At 46.8% G+C, this 17,973-nt stretch overlaps 1 protein-coding gene across 1 annotated transcript in view; it reads right to left on the bottom strand.

The window, feature by feature from the left end:
- MINDY4 (MINDY lysine 48 deubiquitinase 4) overlaps positions 1 to 17,973 on the bottom strand; it is a 123,241-nt gene that overhangs the window by 60,724 nt on the left and 44,544 nt on the right. The gene's annotated exons all lie outside the window — the stretch shown is intronic.

Below are 17,973 nucleotides of genomic sequence, written 5' to 3'. Positions count from 1 at the left end.
CAGGTTCCACAGAGGACGGGTTCCCAGGGCTTTGACAGTGCCCGCCACTTCTGAGCCTCACAAGAGCCACATGTGACAGCCGACACGGGCTGGTGAACTCCGTGGTTTGACACTGCCAAGCACTGGGCTGGGCGTGTCTCACTGTCGTCACTGTGACACTGCTGGGAAACACGCGTGCACACACATGCACACACAAAAATAAAGCAAGTTCTTGTCATCATGGCACAGAGTCCTCCATCTCGTCTCTATGGGCTTTTGTTTGTTTCCTCTCCCAGCTTTCTTGTAAAGCCAGCAAGCCATGTATAAGAAATTTCTAAAATGTGGGGGTTTTGTTTGTTTGTTTGTTTTTAAGGGTTCGTTTTTTTTTTGGGGGGGGGGAGTGTTTTGCCATAGGGCATATGTGCTTGCAAGAGAGAGAGAGAGAGAGAGTGAGAGGAAAAGTGAGAAATCACCTCCCAGCAGATGGTGTCATGTTTACGTCACTGGACTCCCACATGGCAGACCACTGTTCAAAAGTCCTGGACCTGTGACTTGGAAATCATGCCAGGCACAGGTACATATGGGTCCAAAATTGCAGAAGAATGGCGAAGGGATGGATTGTGGTGTGGCCATCCCACTAGGGGGTGATTTCTCACTTTCCCTCTCACTATCTCTGTCTCTATCTCTCTGTCTCTCTGCTGCTCTCTCTGTGGTGAGTGCACACATGCTATGGCAAAACCTCTTCATAAGACAAGAAGAAGAGGAAGAAGAGGAAGAAGAAGAAGAAGAAGAAGAAGAAGAAGAAGAAGAAGAAGAAGAAGAAAAATCATCCCTCAGAGGAGAGGGCCACACCACAGTCTCTCTCCATTATCCTGCTGGGATTTTGGGGCACACATGCACACACACACACACACACACACACACACACACACACCCCAGGCATGATTTTTCAAGCCACTAGGTCCAGGATTTGAACCACTCTACCACCTGCTGGCCCACACCATGGTATTTAAAGGAACCTGTCCTATATCTTTCAGTCACCTGAAAATTTGCCCTGTGATTCTAGTTTATAAATCTAGGTAGGTGAGCACAAAAGTTCCTGGAAATTGTCCCTGTATTTGAAATGTAGTTTAGCTCCCTATAGGTATTTTTCCCCTCTAGCAAGCAAGCATCAATCTGAGCTATAGTAAAGTCATTTTTAAAAAAGAATGTATTAAAAATAAGAACATTACATCACACCCTGAAAACCCATTTACTACGCTGAAAAGATGACAGCTCTTTTGAACATGGCGTTGAAATATACTTTCCTCCAACATCCTTGCAGGGTAAGATACGATTGAGGGAACAATCGTAACCTTGCTGTGGCGACTCCATTGAATTGGCTTCCTCCTGAAGATGTATGAAGGGTGTGATTGGAAGACTGTGGGGACATGCAGTACCCAATCCATGTGCACGCCTCTCCTCAGACCCTGGCTGTCTTCGCTGGTGCCAGAACAGAGCTCACTCCTCCTCCCCGGGCAGCCTCATCTTCTATTCGCCCTCCCACCTTCAATCATGCCATTGCCCCAAGTTCGAAACCACAAAATCTCCAGACCATGATGCCTCTGGGATGCTACAGGTTCTCTTGGAAATGGCGGGAGAAGGGGCTGAAGCAAGGATGTAAGGTATGGAGAGCTTGTGAGAGGAGTGGAAGGGTAGGCTGTATGAGAACACCCCTCACCCTCTCAGCACACACATGCACACATGGTGATGAAGAGCTGCCCTTCTGAAGAAGCCTCCTCCAGCCATGCTTCTCCCACCCGCATTCTCTCCTCAACAAAAGGCCGAAGACCTGAGTTCCACTCTGTCCCTCTCTCCTGTCACCGTTTGACCAAGAGACTAAGGCAAGGCTCCTTCCCCTCGCTGTGCTTTATGTCCCTGTCTGAAAAGCGAGGACCAGAGCACTGGTACAGATGGTCTTTCAAATCCCGTTTGACCCATTTCAAGCAGGAACAGTGGAATGAAGACACCACTCGAACACCCAAAGTCCAATAAAGTGCCCTTCACACCCACCTCTGTTCTCTGCCTCTTCATCTCTCACTCGGGTTATTTTAATAGCTTCCTAACTGCTCTCCTGACCCCACTGTGACCCACTCATCAGCCTCCTCCATCTCCACAGTCCTCTCTCTAAAAAGAAAATCTGACCATGACAGTGTCACCTGGCTGAGATTTCTTAAAGGTTTCTCATCAGCCCCATCAACAACAATAATCATATTTCTGAAAATACCAACAATCTTAACAACAAATTCTTCCTAGGTTCTTTGGCCATTCCAAGCACTGTGCTAAGTGCATTGCAAGCCTCAGAAGTGATCTGCAGGCCAGCTCAGGGTGCAGCAAGGAGCCGCTGCTCAAGCCACACTGGATCTACGTGGAAGCTTTCAGGTTTGGTTTCCGGGTCAGCCTCTATGCACCAGGCCTGCACACCCATGACCTGGTTGGCTGGAGGACTTGGAGGGAATCATGGCAAGGGATCTTGTTAAGGGTGCTTCTCTATCACACTCTTATGAAGAAAAGAAATAAACTGAAGAAAATATTGTTTCTCACAGCATTTTTTTTTTTTGAGAGGTTTTTGCTATAGGGCACATGCACTCACCAGAAAGACAGAGAGACAGAAAGCAAGAAAACACCCCCTGGGGGGATGGCCACACCACAATCTCTTCTCCTCCAGTCTCTTCTCAGGATCTTGGGCATGCACGCACACACACCCAGTTTGAGTTTAAGCCACTGAATCCGGGACTCGACCCATGCTCGACTACATGGGAGTCCAGCGACACAGCCGTTACGCCAACTGCTGGTCTCTCTCACGACATTTTTATGACGTCTCAGAGAGGTTTAATAGTTTGCCCAGAGCTGTTCAGCAAGTGGCAGCAAAGGAATTTGAACGTAGGTAAATGACTGAAAATAATGGCAGGAACCAGGACATATTCTGCTTCCTTCTAAAATCAACCCCAAGCCCAACCTACAAGGCCCATCATAACCTGGCCACTCACTGCCCATCCGCATGGCAGCCCAGCCTTCATATTCCACCTGCCCACTCCCTGACCTTTTCCTCAGCCATTTGCTTTGTCTAGAATACCCTTTGCAAACTCATGCTAATCCTCTAAACCCCAACTGAACTGTTACGTCCTTCTCAACCCCAAAGCATCCATTCATCTACTTCTGCCCTTGCTCACTCACCCAGCACACATGAAGTCAACTGGCAGGCCTACCTCCCTGCCCGGAAGACACCTAGACGTGGAAAATGTGCAGACATCGATTGCAGTCTGACCTGGTATGGTAGGCCGAACAATGGCCACCCGAAATATCCACATCCTACTCCCTGAATCCTGAGAATGTTACCTTACATGGCAGAAGGTGTTCTGCAAATGGGACTGAGTTAAAGATTTTAACATAGAGGAACCAGTAGTTGGCATAATGGCTATGTCACTGGACTCCTATGTAGTCGACCGCTGCAGTTCGAGTCCCAGACCAGGTGGTTTAAACTCACACTGGGCACGTGGGCATGCGTCCCCAAGATGATGGAGGAGAAGGGATTATAGCATGGCTATCGCCTCTGGGGGGAGTGGGGGTGATTTTTCTCTTTCTGTCTCTCGGTCTCTCTCTGTATTTCCAACGAGCACACGTGACCTATGGCAAAAACCTCTCCAAAAGAAAAAACAAAGATTTTAACATAGAGAGACTACCCTGAACTGGCCAGATGGAACCAGTGTGATCACCAGGGTCCTTATAAGAAGGCACGAGATTTGATACAGGAGAGAAGGGGAGCTGTGATGAGGGAAGCAGGGACCAGCATGAAGGGCTCTGCCGAGGGAGCCAAGGTGTGAGGCAGCCCCAGAAGGTGAGAAAGGCAAGGAAGCAGACTCCTCCATGGCACCCCCAGGAAAACATCCTGCCAACACCTAGACTCCAGCTCAGTGGAACTGACTTCCAGCTCAGCCCCCCAGAACTAGGAGACGGTACATTCATGTTGTCTTCAACTACTAGATTTGTGTTAATTTACTACAGCAACAATGAGAACTGGTACCCATGCTAACAGTTAACAACCAACAGCAAAGGAAGGACCGTGACATCCTCTTGGCCTCCTCCGCACCCCGGTGTCCAGCATCTAGCCAGGGTTCCATAGGTGGGTGCTGCATGCTGGCATGGCTGTCACTGAAGCGATGTGACTTTCACATGGTCGTACAGTTTGGAAGTGCCACAGCCATGGCTTCAGACGCTCTGTCCTTTTCTCTGTGTTACGCATCCTTCACCTGCCCAAAGCCTCCACAGCTTCCTGCAGGCCTTGGCACAAAGCCAACCCTCCCACATAGTCCCCCTTGGCTCCCAAGGGCAAGCGGTGGCCCAGAGCCATGGTGAGAGGGTGGGGAAGATGTTCCCATTGGGCAGAGTACAGTTTGGCCTCTCTGCTTGGTCATGAGACTTCCACCCAGGGACTGGCCATCCATCAGCTGCAAGAGCCCAGCTCAGATGCTGTGTACCCGTTTCCCAGAGATCTCATCACCAAAGAGACTTCAGCTATGCTCACCCTCAGAGAATGTGCTTATTGTTCCTTTCATGTGTCCCTTTGTGCCATACGCTTTATAAAGTTTAAAAGGTCAGTTTAAAAGCATGTTCTTGCCTTTGAGCAAAAACTATTATAAACAACAATGACACAGAAAGATAAATCAAGGGATTGAAAACGCTTTTTCAAAGTGAGATTGTGCAGATAACCCAGAGACATGTGTCAGGGTGCGCAGCTACTAAATCCACGGGGCGGGCAGTGGACAGCCAGCTCCTGGCTCTGCAGGAGGCCTCCACCTCCCACTCTGGCTCCTCTTCATGCCCCCAGGGAGACGCAAGGGCCAGGGCGCTCCCAGCACTTGGGGCTACATGGCTCCAGGAATCAATCCTGGAATAGCTGAATCCTCGGCTTGGTGCAAAGAACCACCTGAAGACCTGGGTTCTTACCCCTGCTCTCCCTGTGCTCTACATCCCCTTGGGCAAGTCACTTATTCTCTGTGAACAAAGGCAGCATGGGAGAAGCCTGTGCATCTCTACCCACTGTGGGACGTGGCCAGGTACAGGGGCTCTGAGAGGACCAAAGCACATGGTCATAGCGTTCTTAAAGATGCTTCACTGCTTATGCATCCCAACCTTCCAAGAAACAGTTCACCAGCTCTTAACACAATAGGAAAGGATATGCTCATTCTTCCACGCTTGCTACTGGATCCTTGGACAAACTAAGGGTTCGAAAAAGAAAGGTGTCTCAATGAGAATAAGATATTGATACTTCCTATATATTGTATTTGATGAAATAGCAGAACCCACCGTTAATGGAGTCCACTGCCTCCTAACTCATGTGGCAAAATAATCCTGAATAGAAGAGATGAACAAATCCCTCCCTAAATTAGCGAAACACCAGCATCCCTAACAGAGGCAATATAAAATTATCTGGGGAATCACTTCTATGATTCTCTGGGGGAAGAGAGACATGTTTTTTCTGTCCCACTGAAAGTTGGCTCATAAGAAAACACTTGCGAACACATAAAAACTGATGCGCCATGAGTGAAAACCAGCAGACACAGCAAGAGGGCGCCTAAGAACTCGAGCTGAAAGGACATCAATCAAAAAAGAGACTGTAAGTTAGAGAAAGTAGAAGTTTTTGGTTTTTTTCTTCTTTCAGAAAAGGACTAGAAATCATAAGAGAAAAATATATTTTGAAAAGAATGGGCAGCTTATGGGACCAGCAGATGGCATAATGGTTACATCACTGAATTCCCACATAGTCAACTGTGTTTTGGATCCCAGACCTGGTGGCTTAAAACTCACGCCAGGCACGTGTGCGTGCATGCCAAAAATCCCAAGAGGGGAATGGAAGAGAAGGGATTGCAGCATGGCCATCCCCCCGGGGGGGTGATTTCTTGCTTTCTGTTTCTCTGTGTCTTTCTCTGCACCCTATAACAAAAATCTATAAAAATAAAAAGAAAGAAAGAAAGAAAAAAGAAAAGAAAAGAAATGTATGGTCCTATAATTATAGTGATAAATTATATACTAAAAATTGAAAGAAATAAAAAAACACAAGTCTGCTAATGAAGGAAGAAGGGAGAACAGAAAAAAGAAGTATGCAAGAGAAAGAGAGAGAATAACAGTTCTTTACATCAACTAATAAGTGTTGAAGGAATGATAAAACTAGACTATCACCATTTGAGGCCAGTTGGTGGTGTAGTGGTTAAGGAACTGGACTCCCACATGGCTGACTGCAGTTTGAGTCCAAGACCCGGTGGCTTGCTTTCTCACTTTCTCTCACTTGTTTTCGCTCTCGCTGTCTCTCTCTCCTCTCTCTCTCTCTCTCTCTCTCTTTCTCTCTCCTCAGTTGTGCCCAATAGCAGAATTAAATATAATAATAAATAAAATTAAATAAGTAAATCTTTTTTAAAAAAGAATATCACACCTCAATTTAATCGTTCATATGGAACACAATCATCAATGCATGCTAACACCACTGTAAATGTTTTTGAGAAATAGGATATCCATATGATCTGGAAGTTAGAGGTTACTTATTAACTGCAAAAGAGAAACCCAATAGCAGAATAAAATATAATAATAAATAAAATTAAATAAGTAAATCTTTTTTAAAAAAGAATATCACACCTCAATTTAATCGTTCATATGGAACACAATCATCAATGCATGCTAACACCACTGTAAATGTTTTTGAGAAATAGGATATCCATATGATCTGGAAGTTAGAGGTTACTTATTAACTGCAAAAGAGAAAGCCGTCTTTACAATAACGAAGAGACTGACATACACCATATTAATGGAGCAATCCAACTTAGTATCACCCAAAATAAAACAAACTGACATTCTGACATTACGTACTCCTTATGTAATGTAATGGGAAATACACGACATCACCATGTACATTCCTTGTCCCCCCCAAAAAAAGCTTAATAAAAACCTAATAATGAAATACTCAAGAAACTTAAAACTTGGGCCTTCTTAAGGCAACAAGCCTACTCTCAATTAAAAACTGAAAACTTGGGCTGGCAGATGGCATAGTGGTTAAGGCACTGGACTCCTACATGACTGACCATGCATCAAGTCCTGGATCCAGCAGCTTGAAACTGGCTGGGTGTGTGTACCTGCATGCCTGAAATCCCTAGAGGAAAATAGAGGAGAAGAAATTGTGGCATGGCCATCCCCCCTATGAGGTGAGTTCTCACTTTCCCTCTCTCTGCCTCTCTCTGTCTCTCCACAAATGCATGTGCCCTATGGCAAAAATCTCTCTAAAAAGAATTTTATAATGAAAAACCTAAAATTGCTTGAGATTAAAATAGACTAGAGAGGCAAGTCAACCGATCCAATGAGCCAACATTGAGTAGACATGGACTGAAGAAAAATACAGCCTACAAAAACAGTTTAGGGACATTCAGGGAAATTTTGGTTATGGGTTGTAGTGAGAGGATGTTACTGAGTAAGGAGAAATTTCCTTGATGTGATAATGGAACTATGGCTGTGTGGGAGAATGGTCTTGTCTTTAGAAGATACAAACCAAAATACTTATGGGTGAATGTCATGATATATGAAGCTTACTTTCAAAATAGATTATCTGGGACCAGCAGTTAGCATAATGGCTACGTCGCTGGACTCCCATGCAGTCGACCGCAGTTCGAGTCCCAGACCTGGTGGCTTAAAGTCACACCAGGCGCATGTGCGTGCGTGCCCAAGATCCCGAGAGGAGAACAGAGGAGAAGGGATTGTGGCGTGGCCATCCCCCTTGGGGGATGATTTCTCACTTTCTGTCTCTCTGTCTTTCTGGCAAATGCACGTGCCCTATAGCAAAAACCTCTCCAAAAAATAAAAATAAAAAAATAGATTATCCAAAAAAGTGTGTGTACATGTAAATTATATAGCATACTCATATACAAGGGAGAAGGAGAGAAAACAGAAAACAAAGGGGACAAAAACTGCAGCAATTTCCAAATTTAGGTGAAGGGTATCTACTATATTATTCTCTCAACTTTTCTGCAGATTTGCACTTTTTAAGTTGGGAAAAGACTTTAGGTAAGCTTAAACATAAGATATAGTGAATGATAATCAATTACTGAGAACTATCAGATGACAGCAAAAACACAACTCAGTCAGAAGATAGATGAAAAATATGAAACAGAAAATAAGGGCCAGCTGGTAATGTGGGGGTTAAGGTCCTGGATCTCCCACGGCCTACAGTTCAAGTCCAAGATCCAGCAAACTGAAAAAAACCTGGGTTGCGTGTGCATGCATGTCCAAAAGCCCGAAAGGAGAGAGAACAGAGAATGGATTGCAGCATGGCTATCCCCCAAGGGGGGGGCGCTTTCTCATTCTCTCTCTCTCTTTCTGTTTCTTTCCAGTGAGCACATGTGCCCTCTAGCAACACTGAAAACAAAACAAAACAAACAAACAAAAGGAGAGAAAATAAGAGACATGGAGGTAGCAAGTGGTTAAGCTGCTGGACTCCCACATGGCCAACTGCAGTTTGAGTCCCAGAGCTGGTGGTTTACTCTCTCTTTCTCTCTCTCTGGTGAACACACATGGTAACAAATTAAAAAATAATAATGATAAATTAATAAATAAATAAATCTTAAGAACACACACACACACACAAAACCTCCTAAGCATTATACATAAAAATTTTTCAGCAAGAAAAAAAAATATATATATGAATAGTTCAGACCATACATTTGAAAATTGACAGACTGGATCATGTTCTAGAAAAATCACAAAAATGACTCAAGAATGAATAGAAGATCTAAAACTATCTATAATCATTGTTTTAAGTCATTAACTTAAAATTTACTCACCCCTGCACACCCACAAATAGATTTGCTAGTGATTTCTACCAAACATTTGTAAGTCTCTCCAATTTATGTTTCCAAATACAGTGCACTTAGACTCTGGAACCTCCCAGGCTTGCTCTGAATCCCACCGTACCACTAAAACTCTATGCAGGGGGGCAAATTTCTTTGTGCTTGAGTTTCTTCATCCATAAAATGGGGTTAATAATGGCCTTGCCTCAGAAGGTTGCTGTGAGAACTAAATGTGCAACACAGTAAGTATGGAGAAGTGTCCCCACGCAGTAATCACCACACGTTTGCTGACATGATGACCATGAAGGAGGACGGTATAACCTTGATGCCAAAAATCTAATTTGCACACAGACATGCAAAACTACGAAATAACAGACAACTGCATTAGCTAGGAGTTCGAGGAAAGTTAGGACCAAATAGGGATGCAAGAATATTTTGATAGTAGAAAAACCTAATCATGTAATTCACACCAGTACGTAGAGATAAATGTAAAATAACCACAATTAATGTAGAAAAAGTACTCGATAAAAACAAATAGCCATATGCATTTGAAAAAATAATAATAATAACTCTTACCAAGCTGCCACAAAAGACTGACATCACCTGGCCGCAGCCTAACTGCCCCGGGTCTCCACTTCCCTTTTGTCATAGTCACCTTCGAGGAGAACCACATCATCTGTGAGCCTGGGCTTGGGCTCCTGGAACCTCCTGCCCCCCCCACACACACACCACCACCACCCCATCCCTACTCTCAAACACCTTGGAGGCATCCTCTGTCGCGTTCTTTTCCTGTTTTTGCAACAGTGACTCTGCAAAGTCCTTTGTACTTAAAGGTCTCTCATTAAAGACTGAGCTGCCGGAGAAGCTGTCAGCCTCTGCAAGTCAGATCTTAGACGGTGAGCTGATGTAAGACTTCGAAAACTACTACGTTGTCCATTGAGGAAAAGCTGGTTCCTCTTCTCACTTTCCTGCTCTCTCTTTCTCTCCGGCTTCCTGGCAGCCCCTCGGTTAACCACCCCTAGGTAAAGATAAGGTACGGACTGGGGTTAGACTTGGACAGCACTCAGAGGTCACCTGGCGTAACTTTTGATGTTACGGATGGAGAAACCGAGCTCTGGGAGAGGTCGTTCCCCGCATGTCTGGACCTCCTGGACGTTCAGTTAAACAGGAGCTGTCGGAGCCTCAGGAGGGGCTTTCTCCACTTCTCTGGGCCTCCCGGATTGGAAGGCATTTTTTAAATCAAGCCATAACGAACACGAGGTCCGACGAATGGTTGGGTTATGGAGAAGCCATCGAGTGGACTAACCACCACAACGTGTAGACACTTTAACAGATCTCACTTTTATACCCTGTGGCTGCCGGTTCTCAAACTGTTGACCTTCAACATATAAAAAGAACCTTTTTTTCTCTTTTCTTTTATTTTCTGGAGATGGAAAACCTGACTAGAATTGCCTGATCTGACATTTCCTGTGAGAAAGCTCTCTGCTTGGAATACTCTGAAAACAATCTGCCCTAACGATTTAACTCAAGTAAATTATCTTCCTGAAACTAGGAAAACCCCTTCATTGGGAATTGGTCTGCATCCCCAAGGCTCTGTCATCTGGGTCCATGATGACGAAGGTAGGATAAAGATAGGGATCGCCCGGTGAGGACAGCCGGGGGGTGGGGGCAGGACCAGTGGCCCTGCATCCTCCTGGAAAAGCCATCGGGGCCAGGCTGTTTGGAAAGAAGACATGCTGAACTCCATCCAGCGTCCTGGCCATTGTTCTTTCGGGGCACTGATTGCTCAGCTAAGTCTCTTTCCGTATGCATCCCTCCCGACAGGCCTTGGCACACACCCAGGGCAAGAAGTATGCGGAGCCAGAGCAGGATCCGAAATCAAGTCCAACGTTTCTCCTTCCTGTATAGCTATTCCTTGAGTCAGGCTGGATTCTGGAACATTCCAGGAACAGAAAAATATACATCAGTCGCAGACTCCAAGCGTTCCTTCAAGGGCACAGAGTTCACAAAACAAAACCGTACTAGCAGTGACCTGCCTCATATCATTCTCCCATTCTTCCAAATTTGGCACAAGGCCTGGGCACACAACCGGTATTTAATAAGTGCTCCCTCTGGAATCTGAGGCGCACTCAGACTTCATCTACATACAGCTCATCCCACTGGAAGGGCTGGCAAGACTAATCCAGACCACCTAGTCCAATCCTGTAGCCCTCTCTGGGCCAGGGCAGAGGGCTGCTGAGCTTTTTCCAAGGCCCTTTAGGTAGCTGGCAAAGCTAGAAGTAGATTTTTAGGCTCTGGACTCTTATCTTGGTTTATTTTCATCTATCTCATGCTAGATATTAGAGGCACTGGTAGCATTTTCTATTTTATTATTATTATTATTATTATGTTATTATGTTTTTAATTTGACCAGAGACAAACAGAGAGAGAGAGAGAGAGAGAAAGCAAGTCTCCAGGTCCGGGACTCGAACCATAGTTGACTATGTAGGCCATGTAAGGTTAAGCACCTTAACCACCATGCCACTTACTGGCCCCTGATAACGTTTCCTTAAGAAACAAAATACATTAGGACAGACAGATTGTCCTCCCTGCCCTGATCCCGAAATGTACACCAGCAAGACTTCGAGGTTCTTCTGATTCTTGTTGCTCTGACCTTTTCTTGAAGATTCCTAGGTGTGGCTGAATCAGCTTCATGAGGTGACCAGTGCCAAGAGGCAGGAGTTGTTCAACAGGTAGAGATGACCTTACTCCAGGGAATGAAAAACACCTTCTTGGGAGAAAAGTAGTCTCTATGGATCCCATCCCTAGACCATGGCCAGACTCACTGAGTAACACTCCTTTGCCTCAACTCTGCCATCCGCCAAGCACAATGCTGCTAGTCCATGACCTCCCTTCACTTCACCCTAGCTCTGTCTCTAGCCACTAGCATATGGCTGCCTGGCTTGGCCAAGTCTAGTGCCCAGTGAAAGCCCAGAGCTGGAGGAGTGGTGGGTGGCAGGCCCATGCCATGAGGGGGCCCCAGATTATATACCCAATAGGCAGGACCACTAGGCTGCCTCTGGTTAGGGCTCTCTGGCTGCCCACCAGGGGTGGCTCTACCAGAGACAAAGGTCCCCAGCCCTCCCTTCAGAGGTGGGCATGACCGCCAAGGAAGGAGAGAACTCCCTCTGCAAACTTGGCCCTGCACCAGGAGTAGAAAGTCATCCTTGGAGTCATAAAAGGGAAGGTTCTGACAGGCTGCCCGGAAGACATTACATAAGCGTGGCCGCCAGTTTCCATGGTGGATCGCAAAGTGACGTGGAGCTGTTTACTTAGCTGCTAGGAGAAGCTGCTCTAGGGCACCAGGCCTGCCCTTCACTGTCCTGCTAAAGGCCAGCAAGTACACCCAGGCAGGTGAGCCGTGCCAGCGAGGGAGGCCAGCTTTCTCCGAGTCCACCAGACATTAAATCCACTTGGGTTCTGTTTGGTTTAAGATGCCAATGTGTGGCTTGAGACCACTTCTGCGATGAAATATTTTCATTCTGAACTCACAAAACATTCTCCAACCTAAGTATTCATAAAAGAGCTACAGGCAGCATGTTTGAAGCAGCACTGTCCGGGGCAAGGTTAACTTCATAGTCATTGAAAAAGACAGTCATCTGGGTTTACTTTTAGAAAGCTTGAGGAGACTTATCCCTAAATAACATTTATTTTTGTATCTTGTGCCTTTCTCCAAGTGTCTGGTGGGCAAATATTCACCTTCTCTGGGCTTCAGTTTTCCTCTCTGACAGTCTAAGTGTTCTAGATATTCTACAGTTTCGCCTTTACAATAATAATTGTGTATTCAGATGGTGCCCTCTTGTTTCCCAGGTACCTACAAGGCTCATTTTTTATTTTAGTTATCACAAAAATCCTGTGTGTGAAATAGCATAAGGACTATTTTTACAAACCAGGAAAACATAACAGACTTGGGGCCAGCAGATAGCATAGTGGTTAAGGTGCTGGACTTTTACATGGCTGACTGTGGTTCGAGTCTTGGACTTGGCGGCTTGGAAATCGTGTTGGGCTTGTCTGTGTGCATACCCAAAATCCTGAGAGGAGGATGGAGGACCAGGGATTGTGGCGTGACCATCCATCCCCCCAGGGGCGATTTCTCACATTCCCTCTCTCTGTCTCTATTTCTCTCCAGTGAGCATGCACACCCTATAGCAAAAACCTAAAATAAGTAAATGGCTGAGGCTCAGAGAACTGTCAGTTGTGCTCCAAAACCCAAACCACAACTCACAGGCCCATGATGACATGAGGGAAATAAGAAACAATACAGATAACTGCTTCACGAAGCTTCATTCATTCATTCTTAAAGTTGACCTTTTGTTTCAAGATTCCAACTGTCCCAATTTGGGGAGATTTTATGCTATTATTTTAATGTCCTCACTTAATCAGAAAAAATAATACCAACAACCCAAATCACATCTGATTTACCAAGGAGTTTAAGCATCAGGGGCCTCCATTTCAAGAAACCGTGGCTTTGTGAGTACGATGGAAAATTTGCAAAACTTGCAAAAATTAAATACTTTTATATTCTTTCTCTTAAAGAAGCCATCCAGATTACGTTTCGGCTCCACAATATATGAACCTGAAGTTGGTCCTCCAGCACTTTTTAAATTCATTTATTTTACGACCCACAAATCCCAAGTCCATCACCCACTGTACCAAAACTCTCCACTAGGGCAGCCCTGTGATTCTCCATCTTGTCCTGGTCTGGACAGAGAAAAGCCAAGCCCCTACAGCTACGCTTCCCTCCACCCTACGCTGCCTCATTGCAGAAAAAGGAATCTCCAGGAAATTTTGACCTCTTCGGAAAGCACAGAGAGCTGGCTGTTTTCTGGATAGTTCTTAGAAGAAGGAGAAACACGTGGCTCCAAACGCACTAGCTTTGCAAACCGTGAGCATTACTCCACTCGCACATAAAGCCAGAGAGCTGCGGAATTTCCGTGAGTGAGGTGGCCCCAACACAGCGCAGGCACACCCTGGGCTAAAATTAGACGTGTCCCTGAGCCAGCCTAGGAAACCGCCCGTGCGTCTCCTTGCAACCGCTTTTGCTAGAAACACAGGGTGAGAGTCCTTGGGTACCAGCCCGTGGGTGCCATTCCTCCTGGCTCCTCTGGGGTTACCGGCTCCTGCCTCATCTCATGAATGTTTCCAGCCACTCAGCACAAGGGGCTGATGACAAGGTGGGAATCAGCAGGTGGGGGTACTCATGGAGCAGATGGCACAGGCCGAAAATCCAACCACTCAAGGGTGGAAACTGCTGAAATCGTCCACACGCCCCCACAGGAGAGCACAAATCCGCACTGCAGAAGTCAGGACACAGGGCAGGGGTTTGAAGCTTTAGCACAGGGCAACGTTCCCTCCCAGCTCCTTAGGGGGCAACAATACTTCCTGTGAGTTTGAAAGTGTTGGGGATGGGGGATGAAAGCTGCACAATCCCATTCCTCCTTAATAGGAACTTCGGCAGAAGCAGAATGAAGCCCTTTGGCAAGGCCCTGGTCTTTCTGGCTTCTCAGGGTCTGAATCTAAGCAACACAGACATGAGGCCGAAAGCAGACCCCCTCCCACATCACCAAGGTCCTTTCTACCCAGGAGGATCCGCTCACAGGCCTATAGCCCACAGCCCCTGCTCCATCGCGTGGGCGAGAATTGGCCACAGCAAGGCAGCCAACAGGAAGCGCTTTGACCAAAGGTATCTGGAGCTTTTTCCAGAACAAATATAAAACCATCTGAAGCGGCTGGAACCACGTCGGGCCGTCCTCTGTTGGAAATGTCACGTTGAACCTCACGACATGGGTGTAATCAAAGGATCAGGGGTTTCAAAAAAATATCCCGAGGGTCTGGAGAGGATTCCAGTCCTGGCAGGGTAGATGGGGGTAGGAGGGGTTGATGAGGGAGGGCGGGAATCAGTTTCTGGTGCCCACCAGGGTAACACTGAAAGAGCCTCAGCCCATGGTCTGGAAAATGTGTGCATGCTGTGGTTTCTGGTTTCTGTAACAAAAACTAGTTCTGTGAAGGTCAAAGGGCTTGAGGAGGCCCATTTATAACAAGGTAAAGGTCACCAGGCTCCCCCTCGTCACCGCGTAGGGGTGGCCTCCTTTCTTGACACGATGTGTGTTTGCTGCCATCATCTCACCGTTCCACGCATCTCGTGTCTTTCCTTCTTACTTTGAAAACATCAAGCCATCAGGAAAACCGACAGGGGACCAGCAGTAGCCTAATGGCTATGTCGCTGGACTCCCATGTAGTCGACTGCGGTTCATGTCCCGGACCCGGTGGCTTAAAACTCACGCCGGGCACGTGTGCGTGCGTGCCCAAGATCCCAAGAGGAGAATGGAGGAGAAGGGGTTGCGGCATGGCCATCCCCCCTGGGGGGTGATTTCTCGCTTTCTGTCTCTCGTGTCTGTCTGGCGAGCGCACGCGCCCTATGGCAAAAACTTCTCCCAAAAAAAAGCACCCGACAGGATGAAGGCACGCACACCGGAACACCTTCCACTCAGAATGACAAACCTTCACCTGTGCCTCGCTTTCTCTCTCAGCACGTACACACACGTGTGCACACACACACACACGCACACATTTTTTTCTTTTGCTGTTTTGCTGAACCATCTGAACGCAAGCTGCAGACATCATGACATCATGCGGACACCCTGAATGCTTCAGCCTGCTTCTCCTAGGAACAAGGATGTTCTTCTACACCATCCATGCGGAGTTTGTTAACGTGACATTTAAAAACCCGGGGTCCTTGTCTAAGTTCTCCCAGATCCCTGCAGCTGGTACCTGCACCCTTTTAGAATTATTTTCTCTCAAAGAATAATAAATGAGTGGAACTGTGTTTATTAAATATTAAATGGGCCAGATCCGCCTTTGGTTTTGACCAAAAGTGGATGCTTTCTCCTTCTCTGTTTTTCTTTCCATTACTCCTCAGAGTGGATCAGATTTTGAGGCCAGGTGATTGTCCTTACTGTGGACAATCCGTGAGGCTACGTGGGACTTGAGATCTGTTAGGGAGCTGAGTAGGGGTAGAAGACTCTGTGGCAGAAGTCTGTGGTATGGTTGGATCTGGCAGTTCCAGGGCTTGGCTCCCAGACACCTGTCAAAACGCCTTTGACTTCTGGGACGTGAACATCCCTGTGCTGTTGCCCCATGAGGAGGTGGACGTGAAGTGATGAGGGTGGCTCTGGGCCTCTCAGAACAGCCCCAGTCTCCGAGGGGGGCAGACTGCTTGGTCTGGGTTTCTATCGGTGACCTTTTCAGTTTGCCTGATTTTCTCTTCTCCTCATTGAAAAAGACTTCTATTTGAAGGAAGAAAGGCTGAGCAAAGTGATGTTGGGCGAGAAGAAAGCACGTCATCAGTTATAGGAAGCCATCCGCATCCTAGGCTCTCCATTGGTCTATACCCTTGACCGTGTAAGTGAAGCCCTGGGCCCAAGGCAGAAGCAGTGAGAAGGAGGACCCCAGCCTCCTGGACCCAGGCACGGGCAGTGCACTGCACACCCTGCTATCCAGATGCAGTGCGTCCTCCACTACCCCAGGAAGGGCAGGAGGGCATGTCTTCCGGTATTGCCAGAGCTTTCAGCGGGACCCAGCCTCAGAGGGGAGGAAGTGCCCTGAGCAAGGTAAACACATCAACCTATAAACACTCCCCGAGGCCTTCTCTGTGCCTGGCCCCTAGGAGAGACTTGCCCAGGGTCACAGGCGCCCGGCAGTACAGGGCCAGCTCTGTCTCCACTCTCTGCAGCCACACCCCTCACAGTGAACCTCTGACCATCATTGTTTTCCATAACCTGACGCCAACCTAACTTCCCATCTCTCTCACATTCTCATCCGGTCAGGAATACACCTGTCTATTCTTTTTTTAATGGGTGTTTTGGCTAACCAACTACTGGGAGTGGAGATAATTGTTATTAAAGTAACTATTGTGGGTCAAATATTTTATATACGCTATTTTACTTACTCCCCATAACAATCTTACGAAGACAGGCATCATCCTCCTACTTTTTAGATGAGGAAATTAAGCTGCAAAGAGGCTAAACATTTTTCTGTTGGGCTAGCTCCATGCCTGGTGGTTCATAAAGGCAGCCGGATCCCACAGGGCAGAGTCCTAGATTCAGTGGCTTGAGCCCAGTGCATGAGTGTATGTACTCAAACTCCTGAAAGGAGGGGAAACTACAGGAGAAGGAATTACAAAGTGACTATTCTCCACGGAGAGGGATGCTTTCTCCTCTCCTCTCTGTCTCTCTGTCTCTCTGTCTCTTTTTTTGCAAGCACAGGCACCCTCTAGCAAAAAAAAAAAAAAAAAAAAAAGAAAGAAAATTAAGGTTCACCCGTAGTAGATAGTAAAGCTGGGATTTGACCCAAATCCGTTCAGTTCTAAAGCCAAAGCTCTTTCAACTGCCCCATGCTAACAGTTACTAAATATGTTAAAGATGGTGAGCCAAGTTTCAGAGTCTCAAAATATAATAAAATGCAATGTTTCCCAAATAACACTTCTCAGTAACTTGACTTAACAAAGCTTTACTTAACTGGAATACATTTCAAGTAACGCAAAAACTCTACTGAGCAGAATTGATTCTTTCACTGGGGATGTAAAAGGCACTTTGGGAACTTGTCATGCCCCGGGCCCCTCATTATGGGCATCAATTATCATTGTGGAGCATGGCAGAAAATGAATCTGGTTATTGTCAGTGCTCCCTGGCCCGGCCTGGCCCAGCCCCGCCCCGGCATACACAGCCAGCTCCTCGGAGGCTCTCTGGACAGCAGGGTTCTCCTCTCTGCCACTGCTCCCAGCTTTGCCTTCCAAATGTAGCCACGTCTTGCCCACCCGCCCTGGAAAAAAAACAAACTCTAGTTCTTAATCCTTGGCCCTCCCGAGCTGCCACCCCATCCCCAGGCTTCCCATCACCTCTAAATGTCTTTCAAAAGGGGCTCCATGATGACCGTGGGTCCTCACCCCTCCAATTTCTCAGCATGCTACTCAGCCTTCTGCCCGGAACACTCAACTCAAAGTGCTCTCTCTAAAGCCACCCGGGACTCCCATCACCAGCCCCAGTGACATTCCGAGCTGCTCCTCAGGGCTCCAAGCTGCTAAACTCCT

The sequence above is a fragment of the Tupaia chinensis genome, unplaced genomic scaffold (assembly GCF_000334495.1).
Source record: "Tupaia chinensis unplaced genomic scaffold, TupChi_1.0 Scaffold000170_1, whole genome shotgun sequence".
Taxonomy (NCBI): Eukaryota; Metazoa; Chordata; class Mammalia; order Scandentia; family Tupaiidae; genus Tupaia; species Tupaia belangeri.
Note: the sequence above shows the minus strand (reverse complement) of the source record. Positions and strands in the feature narration are given on the sequence as shown.